This window comes from Falco rusticolus, chromosome 7 (genome assembly GCF_015220075.1).
Source record: "Falco rusticolus isolate bFalRus1 chromosome 7, bFalRus1.pri, whole genome shotgun sequence".
In the NCBI taxonomy this organism is placed as follows: domain Eukaryota; kingdom Metazoa; phylum Chordata; class Aves; order Falconiformes; family Falconidae; genus Falco; species Falco rusticolus.
The window spans coordinates 59,102,969-59,126,705 of record NC_051193.1 but is presented as its reverse complement, the minus strand read 5'-3'; positions in this window follow the sequence as shown (position 1 = coordinate 59,126,705).

Below are 23,737 nucleotides of genomic sequence, written 5' to 3'. Positions count from 1 at the left end.
AATAACCATCTGGCTATTGTGTCAACAACAGTCTTTTAGTTTGAGAGGTTAAACAGACCAGGTTATTTTATGTTATTGGAGAAATCAACACCTCTTCTGCACAGCTGAATTTGTCCAGGACAGTGAAGTCACAGAGGTGACATGGAAAATGCTAATAAGATGGGAAAGAAACCCCCAAACCCTTACTGGACTAACAGGAACAGATACTTAGCATCCCATGAAATTAGGGAAAAAAGAAAAAAGAAAACTCCTAAGGAAATTTTAAGAGTTAATTGCTAGACAAGTGAAGCCACATATACTACTTCAGTCCACAAGACATAAGGGAAAAGATCAGGAGTGAGTAGTTACGGATTATGGCACAGTGTCACAGCACTCTCAAAACTAGCAAGCTGCAACAAGGCTTTTACTGCTCCATACCAGGTTAACTTCAATAAGTAGGTCCAACACCTTGCCCCGGCACAGCCACCAGTCCCCCACAAGATTTCAAAAATTCACCTACTATCCATGCTGTTTCACCATCCGCTTCAGGCCAGTCCACCCTGCTTCTTGCCTCTGCTCCATCCTCCCTCTGCTTCTTCCACATCTCCCTTCCTCCAATCCCCCTCCTCCGTACCCCTTAGAGCTATTTAACTACATAGCAGGAACCAGCCACAGCTGTACCTCATCCACATCAGCCAACCCACCGCCCCATGTGAAATACAGCCAGCCCACAGCTGTACATTATCAATGTTAATTAACCTGCCTTCATTCCTCCGTAATTCCTCTACAGTGCAGTATTATTCAGATAGGTCTACCAAAATATTGAGATGCTGGAGAAGTGCTGCTTCACGCTGACAAACCAGAGCCCTGTCCATGTAGCTGTTCAGCACCCCAAACTTTGCTCAACTTACCACTTTCCCAGATATACTAATTTTTATTATTTTTTTCCCCCAGAGAAGTAGGCTGTAATTTATTCTAGCAACAAAGGAAGCCAGCCACATGCTGCACTGACCACCTTCTACCTCACAGCCAGACCTATGGCATCTGAACCAAAAGGCTCATATTCCTGGGGTTTGCTGTGCATGTGCCAGAGGGGAAAGAGCTCAACCAAATCAAATGTAAACCAGAGGAACTGTCTTGGTAGATCAGGTACTTTTCAGTGGTGACAAATCTGACAGCTGAATGGGATGCAGTTTCACCTTGCTTTTTCCTTAGCTTGTTCCTAGCAACTGGAGCAAGTGAATGCTGAAATCAAGGTCTACTGGGTGAGCTAATATTTGTCTGTGCTTCTTATTGAATCTTTGCTTTGCTTCAGTGAGGGGCAGGAAGCATAGATTATAAAAAGTGTAAATTATTTTGCTGCCTTACTAAGCACACCTACAAACTTGACCATGAGCTATTCACAAATAAGAACTTAAGGAAAGTCTGCTGAAGTTTCAGACTGAAGAGTTGCTAGTTTGAAAGGTGCCATGAAACAAAACATTTTGCTTGGGCATCCAAGCACTAAGGTCCTGCACCTTAGGGAGCCTGTCTGCGCCGTGAGACTGGGGGGCCCAAGGCCCCACTCTGCAGTCTGCCAGGCACCGTGCCAGCCAGGAGAGCTACAAGGAAAGCAGGCACGATGAAAACGTGCCTTTAAGGCAAATACTGAAATCTGTAAGCACATGTGTGCTGCCAAAATTTGACAAAAATTGGCAGATCCCGTTGAAGTATTTCTATCCAGACAAACTATTTTCCAATATGAATTTATGATACATTTGCCAACTATAACTTAAATAGTTTCTGATATCACTTCCAAAATGAATAGTGACTTATTGCTGACAACTTCTTACTCTTTTAATGGTGACTGATTTTTCAGAAAGTCCTAATAACCACCCTTTGAAAAGCAGGTAGTTTATTCTGGTTCCTCTGTTGACTTAGGCATACAAAAACTTCAGTTAATTTTGAGCAGTTAGGTCACTACATTTAATAAGTGGAAAGTGTACTGACATATTCTTAAGAAAAAATAAAATTTTACTTGAGGGACCTGGCTCACATTTAGCATGTAAACAGCTGCGGCAGTTTAGGATGGTTTTGTCTTGGCCCCCAGCTGTTTGTTACTGGCCTTATAACAGAGCAAAAATAGAACATTTCAACTTCTCGAGCTGACACTCAAAGGCTTCTAAGCACACTTATTCTCTTAATTTTCCCTGATTGAGAATTAGGGCTGTGATGCTCCATTCTACCAGCTCTGCCATGGGGAGACATTGAGAAAAGTGTCTGGAGGGACAGTGGGGGTGTTGCGCTACCGTGGCCAGGTTTGCCAGAAATCATGTGTCCATGTCCTGAACTGCATTTCTCAAAAGTGAATGATAAGTTGCAAGCCTGAATCCTTGAGGATTTCTAGGTGTCTCAGTCTTCCTGATTTCTTTTGAAATAGGATTTAAGGTCCTAAGAGTAATTAAGGACTGCTGAGGTTTCTAACCCTGCCACTTTTCCTCATGGCATTGTATCTTCACGTGCGCTCACCACAGATGATCGCTGCAGGTGTTACGAACAGGAATCTTAATAAAAACAATAATTAAAGTGATGTTAAAAACCCATGTGCATGTAAAATGTATATATCCACAGGCCTTATTCTTTAATCTGCCAAAAGGAAGTATGTTCGACATCAAGTACAGTCAAGAATATTCATGGCACAAAGTGGTGAAAAGTTAGAGCAGGCATTTGGCTCACGGCTTCACACTGGAAAACCTCTAATAGTCAGAACAAGACCTACTAGTAGAAACATCATGACTGTGGTCTTTCATAGGGAAATAAGGAGCTCTTAATAAGGAGCACGTTTTATGTTTCTGGGCTGAACTTGACTTTACTTAACCTTAATGGGAAGTTTTGCACATCAAAGTTCCATCTGGAAAATGGGCCAGTTCAAGATTAACTGCTTTGAGTCTGATAATGGCCTTTTCATATTCATTGTGCCCTGAAAACAGCCTCCCTTACCTAAAAAATGCATATGTTTGTATATGCATATACAGTAATGGAAAGTTGGAAGAGTTCCTGTTGAACAAGAGAAGTGTCATCAGAAAGTATTATATATTTAAAATTAAAATACCTCTTCTCATTCTCAGCGCTTGGTAAAACATGAAGGAAAAATTTCACAGACTGTTAGTTTTCAAGGTCACAACATTGCAGAAAATTCAGAGAAAGTGGTAGGATTAGGATAATAAATCTGTACTTCGACCCTGAAAAGAGCACAAAGCAAAACTGCTAGATATTTAGAGTCCTGTTCCCCTTTTTGCAACTATTAAGATGTGCAATACTCTCACCTTTTCGAAAGATTTATGGCTATTAGCTACTTGTCTGTGAGAAAGTAGGCAAATATCACTGTTCATGCTTCACAGCTGCAGTAACACAGGTTTAAAAACTTGAACTGCCTTGCTCGAAACAAGTTCACATTAAAAAAAATCATCCTCAAAAGCAGTCTCAAAACAAGAGTACCTTCACAGTCAGACTTTATCCCAACTTATATCTTAGTTTTCTGATGGAATTAATGAGACTTGGAAAATAGAGCATTCAAAAATATGCAGGAATGTACTCTCAGCCCCCCCATTACATTTCTATATTTAACTCCATTTGTAGATGGCAAACTGACAAAGAAAGTAAATGAATGACTTGGGAACAGAGAGCAGTAATCTGGAACTCAAAGCCAAGAAAAGGCAGGCATACCAGGTGATGTGTTCTCACCTCTCCAGGTCAACTTGGGTGCATCCAAAGAATATGCACCCTTAGATGAGATGTTCTTTAGAAGGGAAAGGATATATTGCATAAAATGGAAATTACAATCCATTTACAAATAAATCTTTTCATCGGACATTTAAAGAGCTTGTAAATGTACAGAGTTCCTGCAGCTACAACCACAGTTGCCTCAGAGGTCGCAGTGTCTACGTGTTTGCTGCAGAGTAAAGGCACAGCCCTTGAAGTCCTCACTACAGGCACTAGGCAGCCATGGCAGATCTATGGCTTTCTGACCTCATTCAGCACAAATCTCTTACCACATTGCTAATAAAGTACTATGGCAAAGTAGGACATAGTTTCATAGCACGTTAGATTAAACCGCATCTGTGCATCTCCTATCCCTATGCAAAATGTGGACGATCAACCTCTCAATGAATATCGAGAAACCAGTATTGCAGTTCAATGTAATAAAGAATGCACACGCAGATATATTAGTGTGTCACCAATGGGTGATAGCACTTAAATCCTTCACAGTGCTGTATGAAAAAAAAGCAAGGTTGCTTGACATAATTTACTCTTTTGATCAAGAAGGTAGAGGTATCCCTGACTGTATGAGGACTGTCATTTCTTCTGCTTCTCATTTCCCAGCCTTCCAGACAAAGCTGACCTTGGCTGTCCCTGGAAGCATCTTGTGGCTGAGGCCAAGTGCCTGGGCCAAGGGACACTCCACGGTCTTCTTTTAAAAGCCTTGGGGCCTTTTGGCCTTGCAGAAGCCCTTGCATCCACCCAGTTCCTTTTGCATCTCACAGACCTCCAGTGTTTCCAGAGTTACTGTAGATTTACTAGATGCTTTTGCTTGAAAGGAGGCTCATGCAGCTTTTGGACAAAAGGAAGAAGACTGCCTACTAGCTCTTCCACTGTCATAGCAGACAACCTATGAAGATAATAATATCCTTGGCTCTGAGGAAGGAGAAAACAGAGTGGGAAGGCTAGGTAGTGCAGAGCATGCAGGACTAATATAACAAATACTGCAGTATTTTTCATGTTTAATAACTCTATCACAGATATTTGAAATCATGGTCCACAGACTCATGTCTAATTTGTTTTGTGCAGACTTATTCATGTATTCATAGCCTTAAGGGTGACAAAATTATTAATTTATTCCTCCAATTATCTCTCAATATTTGTCCTCTTTTGTTGGCTAAGCTGGGGCTTTTTACCAATAAAATTATATTGGCACAGCCTGTAGAACAGTCATATTTATATGAGCACAGAAATGTCTTTTAGCTATAGAGGTTAAATTCCTGCCCATACAGAAACAGGTACACGAGTATGACTAGATCCAGCAATAATATCACTTTAACTAGATCTACATAAGTAGCACAACTTCCCTGTTCAGACAAAGCCATAGACTGCCTTTTCACATCACTTTGCCAAGTAGCTGTCATCATTTTATGATGTGGACAATTGTGCATGTGCCTGAAACAACCAAAGCTCTCTCTTTTGAGCCAAGTGGGTAACTATTAGCATCCTAGATTGAACTCAAAGCAGTGATCAAAGACAAAAATGCTAGGATATTGCCAGTTTTCTGAGGCACCCAGTAACAAGACCTTATGTTGTCTGATTTGCATGATAACTGTGAAATAAGGGACCATGTGATTTTACTCCATTCCCGATATCTTTTCATACTTTTGGGGTTTTTTGTCATAGATATTTATTAACAACTTGTTATTTCCAATTCACTGCAATTATTATTAAACTGTAGTATTCCATAAGGACTCATCCTTAAAGAAAACTGAAAATGCGGAAATCCTGCAGGGCATCTCTCAGTAGAGGGGTGGCTTTTGATGTCGGTCGTTTCGGGCTTCCCGCTGCGGAGCTGCCACCCGGTGCTGTGGCCGCCAGCCCAGCAGCGCTGTGGGTTTGTGTGCCTTGCCACCTGCTGGCCGTCGGGGAGCTCTGCACAGACGAGCTCGTTAACCGGGGTGCCTAACAAGGCGTTAATTAGCGATCGCTCCGTTTCTACAAAGCCTTAGGCATATACGAAGTACGTAATATGCCAAGCTACTGTAACATTTTTAATGTGAAAACACAGTCATTCCTGATAAGATAGGTACTAAGTCTCCTCCTGTCAGAATGTTCAGTTTCCACCACTGCTGCTAATTACCCTGTGTTTTAGAACAATAAGGTTCCCCTCTGCCTTCAATTTACATAACAAAACGTTAACTTCTTTTTAAATACAGAAGCAGCTGCCCAACAGCTAGGAATCGATACAGACTAGTGCTGGCAGCTTCTAGTCAGCAGAGTTCACGGTGCAGAGCTGCCAAGCTACTTACAGGCAGCCAGTTCCAGCTAAATTTTAAAATACTGCTGCATAAAAAGAGTGCCGAATGCCCCACTTTCAGTTCAAAAGCATTAGTCAATAAGATAATAGTAAGGTATATAACTCAAATCCAGTCACTGAAATGATTAGCCTGTTAATTGGCAATTAAGATGTTGTGCAGAGTCTCTACGAAGTAAGGTTAGCTTGCATAAAAAAATCTTTAAATGATTTGAATACAAATAAGATCCTGAAAGTTCTTTAGAAGTTTGTCAAAGAAAAAAATGTACTTACAAGAGTAAAAATTAATCTGGTTTACTTATATCCACAGAAGACAAATGCAATATTTTTTCTCTACATCTAAGTGATTTTTTTTTTCTGAAAAACAGAAGCACAGTGGAAAAACAAGTTTAAAAACACAGCGAAGTGAGATACGCTTGGGGATACAAAAAGAAAGGTAAGATATAAAACCACCCAAAAATTGATGTGAACTGATTGTTGCTCTCACACTTCTTTTTCCTGCTTACTTTATACTTCTTGATATTCCTCCTGTTCAGTCCCACCACTTTTTCGCTTTCAGTATCTGGCCCCTGGTATAAATTGAAAACTTTGGCAGTTTGCTTTGTTATTCACCATTCTGACTGTAATCTCCTCCTAATTCTGTGTTTTTAAAGTCTATCTTCAACTAAGTTTTTTGCACAAACAACCAGATAACCAACTCTACTGAGCAATTTAGTGTGTAGCTTCCATCTACCCACTGTTAGAGCTCCCCAAGTAAGCACTCTGCCATTTACATAATTTGACCTTCCCCAGTAGATGTGCAGTTCAGACCTCCACCCCCTTGCAAATTGTTCTGTAGTAGCCCACACACTACTTGTGGTAACATTTTCCCTATTTCCCTTGCTACCATTTCAGCTTGTCTCCATGTCAGACATTACCATGTGAATGGAAACAGTCTCCTTCCCTGGAATATCTTCCTGTTTGATTCATGTGTGACCTTTCCCAAAAACTGGCTGTGGTTGGGCTCCTTTAGGTATTTATTGAATAAGACCTATTTCCAACAAAGCCTCTTTGCTAAAGGGTCTTTACCTTTGCCAGGGCAAACCAGCTGCAGTTCTGAAGGGGCCAGTTTGGTACTGGATTACCTTTGCATCTTTAGCATCTTACCTTCTTCTTTTTAGCTGGCAAGATTGAGAAGATACTACACAGCAACAGGACGAGCATGGAAAAATATGGGCAAATAGGTGGCAAACAAAAATAGAAGACTGCTTTCCTCCAGTCAAAGAGGCACACTTGGGAAAAGACAGAGGTGCTGGCTGATTAAACTTTGGGGTATGGTAACACTGTTCAAGTGCAGAGTAAATTTGGTGCTCGTTTCCAAGCATAGCAATACGAAGAAAACCAAATATTGCATCAAAGTGGAATCTGAGGCAGCAAAGTCCTTACAAAGAGTGCACGTCCATTCCCGCTTGTTAAGTGAAGCTTATCAATACACCCAAGTGACTATGTTCGTTTCCTCAAAGGTAGTTGCCCTGTTACTCTACAGAAATTTCTGTAATACAGCTAAGTACAGTAAAAGCCAAATTCAGCACCACCTAGTTTACCTATTTACAGGAACTGTAATACAAGTTAGTTTAGCTACTGTGTGGTTCTGAACTTTCTAGTATACAAGCAGTTTGCAAACTTTACTTTACTGGTATTTACAGGAGTCCTGTGAAGGATGAACCACCACCAATCCTGTTAGAAGTTCTTTCTGTTGATAAAAAGCATTGAGGTGTATCTCGTTTAAGCATTTTTTTCACAGAAACAACAAAGTCTGTGGCAGAATCAGAACAGAACCAGAACTAGAGCTCCATAAAATGAGTTTACAATACCTTTGCCACAATACAAAGGTACTAATCCTTTTGTATCAGTGAAAGAAATTATTGCATAAGTTCAGGAAAACATTTTTTTCTCAGTGTAATATCAGGTAATGAGACCTATTACTTGGATACTTTAATTGTTCCACTGTGATGTCTTAGTATTATCAAATTCAACAGCACTTGATTTCTTAGATCTCTGGAAAAGTGAACCCTTGCAAGGCTCTGAACGTGGCATTCAGACATTATTAGTCCCATTCAAAATCTGAAGACATATTTCTTACTGACTTAACATACCATCAGTCTCTTCCAGAGTACAGTTCCTTTCTTTGTTTTTCAAACATTCTTGAACCCACTCTGAACTGCACCATTACTTCCCCAAAATGTGGTGATTTAGGTTCTGCACTGGTATGCAGACCCATCTCCTTCTGTGAGTATCATCTACCTTTACTCGGTTTTATATTGTTCAATACCTATGAAAGAAATAAGTGAAAGCAACCTGAAAGGGAAAAAATAAAATCTTTTCAAAAAGCACTGGATCTATGTCCTGCAAGTTATGTACTAAAATGTGCCACTGTTAATAAGAGTTTGGTTCCTATTTGAGTATGCCTTATAAAATAACAAAACCAAAATTAGCAGGAAAGGCAATCTAACATATTTTGTTGACCTCTCCTTAGTGTTACGGTATTAAAATAGAAAGTATAAATATTTAACAAGGTTGTAGGGGCAAAGATTAGCTTAGCAAATTGCTACCAGGAGATGGCACCATTAACAAAATAATTTGAGCGCCACGTACATGTTCCTTTTAGCCATCTGTATGTCTGAATGCTTTGACAATTCCAGGTGTTGTCTGAGCCCGATCCTGCAAATCATTCATCCAGGCAATCCTCACATGTGAGTGATCTAAGGCATGGCAAAAGGATCCTGCATGCTGAGTGACTGTTGGCTTATTTGCTTGGTTGACTTGTGCTGTCCTAGCAAACAGAGGAAGAAACTAATAGTCATTGGCTAGTATTTCCTTCCCGGATAAATATATATTGATTTGGAAAAGGGATTGAGGGGATATAGGGATATATATATTGTTCTATTAATTATTTTTTCAATTTTACTCTGCCACATATAGGCTGCAACTAAGTTGCATGAAGAACTGAATGCAGATTCTCAAAGAAGAGCTGGTGTGAAGCGGACTGGCTCCAGTTACAGCTGCAAGAGCCGAATGCAAATATTCCAACACTCCTTCCCCAAGACCAAAGGTATGACATTCTTTGTCATTCATCCAACACCTCCAAAGGGTAGCATTACATGATTTTATATTTACAAGACTGTATTTTAGTCTTGTAAATTTACAAGATTATATTTACAAGGGAATCCAACTTAAAACGACAAGAGATTAAAAATTCTGAGACCTTACCATACCCTGCATCAGAGAACATCTCTATGGTCAAATCAGTCCTGGGGAAGGGAAGGAAAGATTTCAGTCGACGGCAATAATGTCAGAATTTCACCTGTTGACTGCAGACGAACTGGAGCTTTGCACTCACGCAGCCTGCAGGATCGAATCCCTTGTGTGACAGGAAGCAAAATATTTGCCATGTGTTTCATTTCAGTTTCCAGCACTTCAGGTTTTGAATCCTTTCGGTTAAGTAATTGATGTTTGAATGCCCTGTCCCCTGCTTGGTATTTTAAAATAAACCTTGCTATAGCACAGATTATGAATCAAAACAGCTGCTGTAGCTGAAAGTGTACTTAAATGGCAAGATGGCTCTTTGTGAATCATAGTAACTAGTCTGATATATGTTTTGCTTCAGCTCCTAGGGAGCTAAATTTCATGTATTTTGGTTTAAAAGATTCATTATATAGATCTGGTGTTTACAGCTTTTTTCTTTTTTTTTCCCAATGTTTCTTCCATCACTTCCTGCCAAAAAAACAATTGAACAAAAAAATCCCTTGTTACCAATATCTGTTGTCAAACTTGCATTTCTCATATGCCACAGCATATGAGATTATGAATATAAGTTGCATGCATATAGTCTTCTGCAAATGCAATCAGAAACAGTTGAAAATAGATTTTTACAAGCTTTGCAGTAAGCTGTTTGCAAGACAGTCAAACCCTGGCATAGAAGCCCCTCCAAGCATGGCTAAAACATCAGATTAAGATCTTTCATTTGTTCATTGATTTCACGGTGCACTTTTAGGGGGCTGAAAAAAGAAAACCAGAGATCAAATTTTTACTTTCTGGTGCGGTTAGGTAACAAACTATATATGTATATTAGTGTAAACAAGCCAGGAAGTGAAAACATGCAGGGGATAGTAAATTAGTCTGCACTAAAAACTGTGATTAAAATGCTGTTGTAAGAAATATTGCATACAATTTTCTTGAAGCATACTAGTGCTCATGTAGGGTCTAGATACAAAGCCTTCACTCCTCTACTAAAACAGAAAACAGAATTTATAAAAGCCAATTCTTGAAACATGCAAAACCAGTCAGAGGGTAAAATATACCAGCACAGTGATTGAAAACAAACACAAGAGACTGAAAGCAAAATAGTGTAGAGATCGTGAGGAGACCAGGAGGAAAGATTGCAATACAGTGCTATTTTACTCATCGTAGAAACAGCCTAAATGAAGTAAAAGTAGTGTAATGCTGTCAAAAATGAAAGAATTGAAAAAAAACCTGACAGCCAGAGAAACACATAGAATTGTGAGCAAAGATGTTCTTACCTTTCTGTTATCTACAATGGAAAGGGAAGTGAAAAATTACGCATGGTCTTTGTAACAAACCAGAACTCAGATTACACTTTTTTTATCCTAACCAAAAACAGTGCACAGGACCATAGATATTGCCTAGCTGTTTGGGGTCATTAATACATGTTATGGTATTAATCAGTCTTTCTGTTGTGGAATGATTGCTGCATCAGCTCTTCCTATCTTTCCTAACTTCCAGTCTTACTGCTGTACCTTACTAAAGCTTATGCTCTGATCTTCAGTAGCCCTTATAAGCTACGTCGTCTAAGGAGCTCTAGTAAGCTATATCCACTAAAAAGCTACATCTAGTGCAAAATACACCTTACTGAACACATACATGGGGAAGGATAGATAGAGTCAGAGCTCTCTGAGCATACACAGATTTTATCTACCTTTCTGCTTGCAGTTCAAAATACAGTGAATTAGGCTTAAAGACATTTGAGAAACTCTGTTTTTCTCTTTGATTCTTCTTGCCTATGACTCTTAGTAGAATTATTTTTCAGTTATTACCTCCATTTAAAAGAATGAGGGTTGGTGACAAGTGACACTGAGGTGAAAGCAGGATCAGTTCTAGTTCCGTGTCCCTACTGGCCATTCATCTGATTGTCATGAGGGAATCCAGCCACTGAATGCCTGAATGTTTGGAGTCTCTGGAACCGATGGGAAGCCTGAGCACTGCCCTTTAACCTTCTGGCCTCTTGGCTTGCTCTTAGATTCCCTCATAAGAGCTGAACCTTGCCGTCCAACTTCCTATCCCAGCAGCAAGTCCAAACTCCCATTGTCACTTAAACTCCTAGAATCTCCTTGAAAAGTGAGCTCCCTGGCTTACAATTTAACCCCTAAAGAGCCAAATCAGCACTATAATCAAACTTCCTCGTAGCAGAAGTTTTGCCCTCGCTTTATTAAGCCAGGGATGTTTTTTACTTAATAAAAAGTAGGAGATTACAAATCTCTGGAAAACAAGCATATATCCTAAATGTAATGCCTTCTCTGTATCTCTCCCTGTTTGTGAAATTCTTGAGAGTTCAGACGTCTGAAGGAAGATGGGGAAAGAATATGCCTTCCTTCAGCAGGATGCCTCATGAGCTGCAAGCTTCTCATTTCATCTCCTACAATTTGCAGGCAAAGTTCTGCTGCCAAGGTGGCCTTCCCCTGCTTGGCACAATTACAGCTTATAGTCATAGGTCTTGCACCAGCAGCCCCTAGAAGTAGAAGCTGAAGGGTGAAAGCAGGAAAACATAGGTTAGACTTGAAATCAAGGTGGATTTTGCACCTGATGTGAATAGCTATAATGTTTACACTCCAGAAACTGTGTAGTGATAGATTCACACGTTGATTATATTTTTCCAAGAAGAATATGGGTTGAATAGAACAGTCCTTCAAACAATTAGCAAACAATTATAACTAGACAAATAAAATGTAACGTTTTGTAGCACACTAAAAAAGCTGGAAAGATTGTGAGACAACTAGGACAAACTTGCTGTGAAGACTTCAACAAAAGCCGTGCGTTAGCCTGAGTTAAGATGGAACAGAAAGGAAGTAGTACGCAGGAACAGCAAAGACAAGGTGGCAGATTCTCACTGACAAATCCAGAAAACAACAGGAACAAAGGACAAGAATGGGGCTTATAAAGACAATTATTTTTTTTATTCCAGGAGAAATCATATGTATAGCCACTCTAATTTCTTCCACAAGACAGACTGTAGAATCTCATCCTAGTTATCTTTCCTATCAAGTCCAAGAACTTTTGATTGACATTGTAGAAAGAACTCCCATCAGTGAGGGGTAGGAAGCTGTTTTGTATAAGACCTATGGAACAACCCTGTTCCACAAACTTCAAGTATTGACTTCCCCTGATGTACTTTTTCTGCCCTTATGTTCCTGTTTCATAGTTGAGTAGAGGAGGAAATGAAAAAGGGGAAACATTCTACATGGTGGAATGAAGCTGCAGCTCTGCTGACCCTGGTTCTCAGCTCCTACAAAGAAACGCAGCTGTGCCCTCAGACATCCCCCAGTGTGGCAGGACTTGCGTCCAAGAGTTTCAGTGCTGTAAAAAAAAAACCAAGCAAGCAAGCAAGCAAGTAAACAAAACACATATTGGTGAACACTGGGCTATTTTTCAGTTAGTTCTTAGCCATTGTAGTCCTGGCCAAAGCCTGATTTAGTGACCAGTCTAACAGCCAGGAAAGGTTCACCAGCAGTAGAGTAAGTTGGAGCTGAAAGCCATTGAGGCACTTCAGTGATCCTAAGCTTAATGTGGACACACTTTGAGGCACGTTTCACTGTATTCCAGACATTTACCAACAAGCCAGTAAGCTCAGTCTCTCTCTATTGACTTTTAGTAAATTGTCACAGATATCCATGCTCCTTTTTGCATATGTTTTCATGTAAATTTTAATCTGGATTGCAAGGCTTTAGGTCCCTCTGTCCATACAAGGTTACAAAAACCTATGGCTTCAAATAGAGCCACCTGAAAATAACAAAACTAGGGTAATGTTGGAAGGCTTTCCTCTCTTCTCTCTCCCAGTTCAGTGAGAGAACCTGATGACTATACTGAAAAACAGATCACCAATATCCAGACTCTGGAATCACAGGTCAGATCTCAGGATTTGCTCAACTCTTCAGTCTTCCAAAGTACCTAACAGAAGTAAGCATGGAACATCAGGCTGAAACCTTGAAAGATAAGCAGCTGCCCACACTAAAATATCTCCTGAGAGTTCAGACATGGGTAAGTACTGTGCTGGTAGTCCTGGGCAAAATTCCCCTTCCAGATTTCACAGTCTTAATAAAGGCCCTTTTCTCCCTGTAGGAGTCTCCATCTGCATGTAACTCTCAGAAGCTCTAAATAAAACTGATCATATATTTTCCATCCAAACAGATGTGTATGCAGAATTATGTTTTCAAGGATCAAGTGACCCTTCCAGAGGTTAACACAGTTAAGTTTCTCAGACAGATAGAAAAGTCTGTTTGCTTTTACAAAAAAAAAAAAAAAAATGAGGCTTAAAACCTGCAATTCCTGACAGGCAGTACTACACTCTGGTTTTAGGTTGGCTTAGGATTTGTGTGATTGCTTTAATCACAGCAGGCAAGCCAGTTTATTCAAAATGATGAGATTAAGACAGACATACTCTTTCATAGCTATTTGAAATGGAGATGACAGACATGCCTTTCTAGCCAGTGTCTTACTGGGACAATGAAATGTCTACTTTTTCCAAAGTTTACTCATAGGATAAAATCAGAGGTGAGAAAAAAGAAGAACCTTTGATGCCAACAGGTCCAAGTTACTAGAATTATTGAACTGTCATAGACAGTTCAGATACACTGAGATCTATACAGCTTCTAGAGAAGTGATGAATTCTTGGTTTTATGAGGTTCCACAGCTGTAATTTCTCTTTTTTTCAAAGTACAAAGACAAAAGTCAAGCCACTGGGAAAGTAATTCTTTTAAAACTGGATTGAAATCAGTAGAACAATGAAATAAATTGTAATTGAACTATTGTTTACTATTGATTTTGCTGCATTGTACTTTGCATTTAATTTCTATTCTCTAACTACAGAATACTGGCGCGTTCTCTCTTCTTTTTTCATACCTTTTGTCTATATCCAATATTCCTTGTTCCTTCAGGCTTTTCTAAACAACAAAAGAACAACTGACAAAATAGTATATATTTAGAATTTAGTCATCAGATTGTACCTATGATGCACCTACGAAGCACCTAAGTGATGGAGGGTCCTGGGAAAGGAAGGCAAGGCAAGGATAGGCAAGGATATTACTTCACAACTTCAAGGCCTGAACGTCCAATTTTTCATTTTAAAAATGTGTTAGTATTTGTTACTGATATTATAATGACCTTCTAATCCACCAGCGAAGGATCAAAACACGTAAAGAACATGTTAGGCTCAGGGCAGCTGGCCAACAGAGAAAGGATGTTCCTTTCTGGAAGAGGTGAAACACCATACAATCAAAAGGCTATTTTAAGTTTCCTCTGTACATTTTCTTTACATCTGAAACACCTTGCATGCAGCTATACTGTGCCAGAGATTGTGATCTGGTTCTCACCTACTAGTTTATGATATTCCCATTACTGCAGAGGTTTTACAGAACCTGGAGAAATCCATGCCATGCATAACAAGCAACCAACTTTCTCAGACCTCTGTTGTTGCAATTTGTTTTTACCACTTTATCCTAAGAACTAAAAGTGAAGTAAGCTAATAAAACTCATTACAGACAGAATTTTGGTAACTACAGTCATTAGCATATCTGAAGTTTGTTCAGTGCATTAGCACTGCCAATGCTAGGCTGGTGTGAGGCAAAGAGCACCTGTCAAAACAAAAGAGCTTCATGCCTCACAAATTTACGCCCCAGGTAAGAAACTCGGCCTTGTGGATAGGCTGAAAAGAAGATGTTGCAACCTGAAACGAAAAAGACTTGTAAGAGAGAGAATGAGATCCCTCTGGGTGCCAATAGGCTTCTGTTTGCCACATTAAATCCTCTTTGTTTCATTACACACATCAGTGCAAAAACAAACAGTCAGATCAAGATAAAGAGCTTGCAACACATCTTTCTCTCCTTTTCCCTCCCCATCACAATTGCCACCTTTTTCCCTGGACAAGCTTAAAAGAACTGGCTTTGCTCAAATAAAATTGATGAGACCTCTGAGCAGGTGTACAAGACAGCTTTTGGCTTTAAAAAAGTGTGAAGCACTTATGTCAGTGACCTGATCAAATGATAAGCATGCTGGCTTCCTTTGCTCTCTAATTAATTTTCTCTCTTGAAGAGGGTATCTAGAATTGCATGAGGCCTGGGCTAAGTCTTAAAGTCTTAACACCAATGGAAGTTCAATGAAATAATGTTTTTCCTGGAAAAAGAAACCATTGTCATAGTACATGGGCCTAACCAGGATTAGAAGAGTGCTGTAACGCTCCAGTTTGGAGCAAATGTTTATTTCAGCAATTGTTTTAAATGTTATTGTTAATACAACATAGAGTTTCTTTGTCTAAACAAAACAAGATACTGGCAGCATAGTAGCTACATAAAGCTGGCAGGAACTGGGGTCAGATAGACATACATTTTAATTATCTCTTTGAATCAGCAACTTCATTCAGAGACATTTATTACCATCTACTGTATTGTAAAGTAATTACAAATGACTGTGCAACTTCTTCACAAACACTGATTTCTCCCTGTAGAAGCAGTATGGTCCAACAAGGGAGTGACCAGATCAAGCAATGACAAAGTCTACATTGAAATAATGCACAACCCTTTGCATTTTATTTTTTTATTGAAGCAGCAGGAGTTAGCAGTGCTACTGTTCAGTGGCAATATGGTTCCTATAACGCTGGAGTGCAAAGGTGAATGGTAGAAATGAGTGCTTCTTTAGCAGAGGTTGATTGGCAAAGAATAGAGTTAAGAACCAATTTGTACTTATGGCAATTATCTTCCTGTTTCATAAAGTTAGGGTTTGTAACGGTTCCTCCTCCTGATGCTATTTATGTTCTACAAATGGTAAGGATGTACTACCCCTAGTTAGTAAGATATATATACAGGACAAACATCACTGCTGAATTAGTATAGAACTAATTGCAGTAACAGTTTGTGTTACTGAAGTTAAACTGATGCTCAGCTTAGGTATACTTGACGAGGTGAGATAAGGGTTCACTCAGGTGCAGATACACAATACAGTTAGAAAAAAGAAAAGCTAAGCTAGTCTGATAATTACATTTTTTTGTTGATGACTTCCTCTCAATGAAAGAATAGGATTCCACAAATAAAGTATGCCTTACTGTGTTTATTTACACACACACACACACGCCCAACCACACCTGGATGTAAACAGTTCTTGCTTTTTTACTTTGGAGCTTTTCCTGTAAGCACTGCTGGCTCACTCTGCCCCAGCCTGTGGTAGATATTGTTACTATTTGCTAAATAACCTAAGGAGCAGAGATGGATTTGGCTTGAGGTCTTACTACATAGTCCTTAACTGGTAGTTGTAGAAACCTCATCAATAGCAGAAGAACATGTTGCAGGATTAGGAAAAAAAATAATATGGAAGAATAAGAATGGAAGGGGAAGAAGAGGAGGATGACATATTAAGTAAGAATGAATAAGAGAAAATTCTTAAGCTGAGCAAAGTTTCTGTCTGTCATTACCTTATATGTTCAAGTCTGAAAATGTATGTTTAGGGCTTTTTGACATGTAGATTTTTTTAATCAAGACTTTCTCATGCCCTGAGCACAGTATAACAATCTTGAACTTCTAAACCCCATCTATATTTATGTTTTTAAAAGTAAATTAAGAGAGGGCAAGATTGTGATGATCTTCCTAGTGTTACCTAATACAATTTCACTGGATCACATAGAGCTACTTCTGAAATGAGAATTTCTCCTTCAGTAAAAGTATTGTGGTCATGCTGAATCCATTCAGATGTGGCACTTTCTTTCCCTTGGTACATTGTGCAGCCTACCAAGAGACTGGAGATTCAGCAGTTTGTGGCATCAAATCTTTGAAATTGTAGTTTCCAGATTTCAGTTCCCCGTGTAACTCTGGACTGACCTTGTCTTACACAGTTCAAGTTTTATCCCTGCAGTGACTTGGATAGCAGACAAGCCCCTACAACCAGGTCATCCAACTGTATTACTGCTGTGTTGAGATGTAAAGATAGGCATACTAAAGTGAAGGAGATGCACCACAATTGCATACTTTTGTTGTTGTTGTTGTTATTACAGTATTTAGTGGGTGTAAATCAGTTTTAACATTTGCAGTTAGGGAAACTGGTTTTAATATGGTTGCTGACACCAAACAACTCCAGTGAAGGTCTGATACATCATTTTGTCCCCACAGGATGAGGCAACGGTCTGGTGTATCCATTTCTTTTGCATGATCCTGAATGGCCAAGGAAGCTATGCGGTTCATTTTACAATCCCTATTTGTTTCACTGTACCTACTGGAGGGATAATCCATTTATAGAAGTGAGCATTATTTTATTTTCCCCTGAATTGTTGTTGGTATTAATATGTTCTAGAGAAAAGGAAGCTTATGTAAAACACAGCATGAGAAAGAAAAATACTGAAACATGGCTTTAAAAATGATAAGAATGTCAATCATTTTAAAGTAGAAAAAGAAATGCACCTCAATATTTGTATTTCTAACAACGAAAAGTTGGGATTTTTGGAAAGGAAAGATGTAGAAAAGGGCACTGTATCAGCTAAATATTGTACCTTGCAACATCAGTTATTTCCTACTCAATAATACTGAAAGGGTCTAATTTATAAGTTTTTCTATTTCCCTGTTATGCTGGTTTGTAAGTTCTGACATTGCTACTGGTATGTTAATGAGAAGCTAGTGTTCCATTAGGAGTAAACCATATGCTCTACCGCATACTGTGAAAGAGAAAGCATATAATGTGACTGTTGCCTTAGTAACACATTAATTCATTTTGTCAGTGTTGGCACAGATCATTTCATTTATAAGAAAACAAGTATAATAGTTTACCACATCTATAATATTTACAGTGTTTCTGTTACAAAACAGTGACAAAATGAGTTTAAAAAATAGAGTTGGGATAGTATTATTAAAATATGGAATTTGTGGTAAAAATGTTCCCATACAAATTAAAATTAAGATTGGTGTAAAATTTCTTTTCACATTATAACACCAAACTGTTTGCTTTTTTGCATATTTGTATTCCACTAATAATATGCATAAAAATATAGTCCATGAAAAACCACAAGTACATTAGCAGTTTTTAATGAATGCTAAACAAAATATTTCATACAACAGTTTTGTTAAGTTACAACCATTAAACCTAATCGTATGTTAGCGTGTTACTCATAACAAAGCTAAACATTTATCTCTTTTTATCTCTTCTTCCAGATGTTTCTTAGTATTTTAACACTGCTAAAATACTGGAATTGAAGTTTTCAATTCTCTTAAGTGATCATGTCTTAGTCATTGAAGAAGTAGGTACACAAATATATTTTTAAAAGTGTATTATATGCTTTAGACAGAAATGATACTTAATATGAATTGAGATACTGCAAAGTTTTGATAAGGAAAAGAAGTGGAGAAGGAGGAAAGGTAATCAACTCACATTATAGTCTGCACCTGCAGGATGGTCTCTGCCCTACTTGTTCTTAGGACATTGCACACCTGTAAATGCATGTTTTTAACAACAAATATTTTACACCTGTAATGCACACTGATCACTTTATACTAAAATAAACAACATTACATTTTAGATATCACTGTCATGAGAAAAGCATTTTTCTAGTGCAACTCCTCTCTTTCATACACATGCCAAACAAGCACTTAATAAGTCATTAGGAGTGTTTACAGCTCTTCAGTTATTTGGACTAACACACATATCCTGTAAAGGTTCAGTACAATTCAATTTCTTATCACAGTAAAGGATAGTGAGCAATTTGCTCTCTCAAAACTAAAGAAGAAATCTCTCTAAAACTGCTGAGACGATACTTACCAAATCTGTAATGCTGGGGGGGGGCAGGGGGGGGCGGGTAAGAGGATTTAGTTAAATACAGTTGTGGAACTTTATAATGTAACTCAGGAATCATTTCCATTAAATCTTATTAAGTTTTGTGAACAACTTCTGTAAAGAAAAGTTAAAAGAAAGAATTATGGTAAAATAATGCATAATAAGTTGCCTCTGGAATACAAACATGGAACAGAATCATGGTCACAGAAAACAACTCTGAAACATTTTATCTAATTTTTGTAGCTACTTTGTTTTTATTTTATTTTATTTCATTTTATTTATTGAAGAACAAAAATAAATCTATACAGTCTGAAAAAAGCCTTTTAAGTGCAGGCACTTTAGCCATCAAAATGTATTTGTCAGCTGTAAAACCAAATTCCATTTCTAGACAAAGATCTTAATATTTTTTTAGCTTAATATTGTGCAATTCAAAGATTAATGAATACAATTATTCATATTGGGCGGCTCTTAATGTAGGTAGTACATTTGATAATCTCTCATTATAGCTGATAAAATAGAAATAGCTAATAGAGTAGCTAAAATCTTGTTAGATGCAATACTACAAGCACGTTTCCACATTACTGGTAGCTTTTTAAATTTATAGATCTCTGTTAACATCCAACATTTGGTTAACTCAAATTCAAAGACATTTTAGCAGAGGAAATTAAAGCTTACATTTCTTTGCTTCTAAAATAAAATTCCACGTTGGAAGCTGGATGTCACACTGATGTATTTTTAAAGACCATATTTAATAAGGAAAAACATCAAGGGGAAAACATTGTGAACCCAAAGGTTACAGAACCTTTGTGGGAGCTATATAGCTACATTTGATCCAAAGACTGTGTAGAGTCCTCTTATTTTCTTTCACAACATAATCAGTCATATCACATCACCAGTATAAATGACAGGAGGATCAGATCCATAATGACTTCATGTATATATAGAAAGGATTATATAAGAAAAAAAGAGAGGAGTGGTGACTTACAGAATAAACAAGTAATTCTATACCTACTGTACAGTGCAGTCTCAATTACTTTCTCATGTCATCAGGACTCCGAACTTTTGGAAAGCTTTGGGTCTGACAGCTCTGTACTGATTTCTGACTGCTGAAGTTAATAAAAAAATAATAAAATCAATTCATTGTTGAATTTATCCTGGTTATCTTTTGACCTAGGCATTCAAAACTTTTTTCATTATCAAACATAACGCTGTCTTCTCTTGGGGTGCCTATGCATGTTTCACAACTGTTAAGAAGGGGGTAGATGAGTTGCATGATATGAAACAGATTTTATAGTACTAAACAACTAACATAAGCTTTTTGTGTAAAAGTCATCATGTTCAGGTAGAGGCAGATGATAGCCTAATTCACACGAATGAAATTTTTCATCACTGCTAATAAAGGTTTCAGTCTTGGCTACTGTTTCATGCAAGATCATAGTTCTGGGGCTTTTTGTCACGGTTATTATTGCGATTCACTTTGTACAAGCCAAAGCTACTAACTTGAAAGATTTACATAAATGTTTCTGAAGATAAAGACTTTTTCAAAAGTGGTTGCAGAAGTTTAGAACATGAGCCTATATTAACACATCATTGAGGAAGACTCTTTCCCAGAGCTGTGCTTTTTTGAGCGTGCACTCGTGACAAGCAAAGAAATCTCGGTACAGCTATATCAAATCAAACAGCAGGCTGCCATGTGAACCCAGACCTGGGGTAAACTTTGCCCTGATCTCTTCAAGAGCGTGGACACAAAAGGTCTCCTGCATTTCTGCTGGACATCCCACATGTCCTACCTGTCCCTTTAAAGGGCAGTTAAGGACAATTTTAGTGTCCTACTACTCCAAAGACAGTGTACAACACCTGGCTGGGTGAGCAGACAGAGCAATGCTTTTCACTGAGCTGCTGATGCTAAAATTATCCAGTGAATCTCCATTAGAAAAGAATGGACATTTCTGAAAACCTGTGTCAGGGAATTTCAATTTTACATTTCTCAGTCAGTAGCAGGCAGAATTCTGACCAAGTATGGAATACAGTGCAAATTGAGATCGATGCCAAAAGCTTTATACACGAGTGCACGTTTAAAAGGATGCACCAAGGTGTTCACAATGACAGGCTGCCTCTTAAATGCATTCACTGCTGAGCAATACATCTACTTATTTAGGACTACATGTTCCCTGCTAATCTTCTTTTAAACATTCTGTATCTGACACCATATTATACACTTATTCTATGGGTGTATAAAAGACCCGGACTAATGTTTCATCATTCCTGATGGGAGAGGATGAACAAAGAAGAAGCAAGATTTGTATTGGATTCTCCAGGGAAACATCTAAAACTCCTTCCTCTCTAGTAATTGACCTGAGTACTGGCAGGTACCAATCAATAGCTGAAATTCAGACAAATAATTTAAAATTCTTGAAAACTAAGGTACAAGCTATTATACTACTCAATAATTCTTCTCTTCATTGTTGGACATGTATCAAGCCACATTTACAGCAGCAAAACTTAGGTGGCTTGCTCCAGTGATGGTCTTACAATTAATTTGCCATATCACTTAAGAAGCATAGTACAAACAAATGTGGTGGTGTTTTGCTGTCTTGACACTGTCCCTGCACGCTTGGGCTGGACAGTAGCACCAACTATAGAGCCTACTGTGAGAAGAGACTCTGTCCCTTAAAGGCAACTCTGTTTCAATCTGCCTCCACCAGTGCTTTTGTCCAGAGCTCATTTACAAGATAAACACAGCTTATGTAAAATAATAAATAAATAAATAAATGGGAAATATTATAAAAGGATAAAGAATCTTAAGTGCAAAGTTAGTATGTTTAAAAGCTGTTGTGCTCTAGTCAGTGGCAAAACGTTTAGCCCGTGACACATCTTGCAATATGTCCATGATAGCATGTAAACACAGTACAGCTAGTGGTATCTGGCACACAAGCACTGTAACTCGCTTTTGACAGCCAGCTAACCAGAAGCTTATTTAGATTTAGGGGGTGGTGGTGATGAGTCTTTGGCAGTTGTAGAAATAGTAGCCTAACAACTTGTAATACATATAATTACTCTCCATAGCCCCTGGTCAGCATATCTTCTGATATGTAAATTAGATGGAGCAAGCAGATGTATAACCTAGGAAGCATTCCAGATTCATCTTGATAAAAGTATGGTATTCATACTGGGCAGGGTTCCTTTGTCTATAACAATGCCACCAGCAACATAAAAAAAATACATGCAATGTAAAAATAAAGCTATTGACCATTTCCAGGGGCTACAGTCTACATGGAACATTTTAATTCCACCTGTCATATCTAATAAGCAATATTATTTAACAGCATCAGCATCACACTAAGGTAGAGATGTGATAAAAACATAGAAAGAGATGATAGAAACTACGAATGTCTTGTAAAGAAATTGAGAAAACTTGCAAATTTAGCTAAAAAGTGAGAAACTGGGGGAAAGATGAAGATGACAGTGGTAAAACCCATGGCTACAGAGGCTACTTTTATGGGCATTTGGAAGATTTAAAGATCTCTCTACCTACCTACTTGCCTGTTATAATTGTCTTCCCACAAACACTGAACCTGTTCCAATGTCCCTAAAGAAAATAATTTTATTTCTTAGTCCAAGGAAGAGTCATGGGGTACTTAAACCACTGATATATTATTATTATTTTCAATCAATACTAAGGCTTATTGAGCCCTTCTGGTAATGTAACCAAATCCTAAACCCGTGAGAATTGGCATACGCCATCTATGTTTCCACTTGAATTTATAGTGGTATAGGCACAGTATTTTTATATATATATATATATATACTTTTGGACTGCTGTTTTTGGAACCAATGGCTCCCTTCTGTGTTGTCTCACGACAGTACTTATGTTTGGTGAAGTAAGCTAGTTGTCTGGACATTCTTGGTTTTAGAAATACTATGAGGATAGTAAATCTTGTAATTTAGGAAACCCCATGGTCTGGCATATTGCCACACGTAGTATAAATTAGACATTTTTCTTAAGATTAAGTTGTTGACACAGATAGGATGTCTCTATTAAGACATGATTTTCACTGTTTAATGATGTGTTTGAGATAATGTAGCAAATCAAATCCATACTGAATGTGACTGTTGCATGCTGTTATTCTCTGGGTATATTATCAGAGCATTGTAAAAGATGAGCATTTTTTGTTAACTCACAGAAAAACAATACTTTTTTGCTCTCGGCCAGATTCCCCATGTAGAATTAAATGCAAGGTGTGAAGTTTTCTTTATATATTTGTTCTATCACAGTAGTTTGTGTTATTGCAGTGAGTTTAAGACTATTATAAATTTGACATTTTCTTTCTATACAGAAATTTTGGATCAAAAAAACTGCTACAAAATCATTCCCTGAACTCATTGCTGGAATGTGTCTGGACACACTCAGGCTACCTTGTTTTAGTCTCAGTAAAGTTAAAGCCTTTTGTATTGTTCTAAATTACATGTCTAATGCTCCCAGGGGAAAATATTCAATCAAGACAGAGTAACCTCATTTTTTTGTTGTTTTGTATTAGAGCATGCAGTATTTGGTTAGAATGTTTCTAATGTGAGCTTGAAACTTATATACTTATTGGCCTTATTCATTCTACTGAACATCCCAGTGAC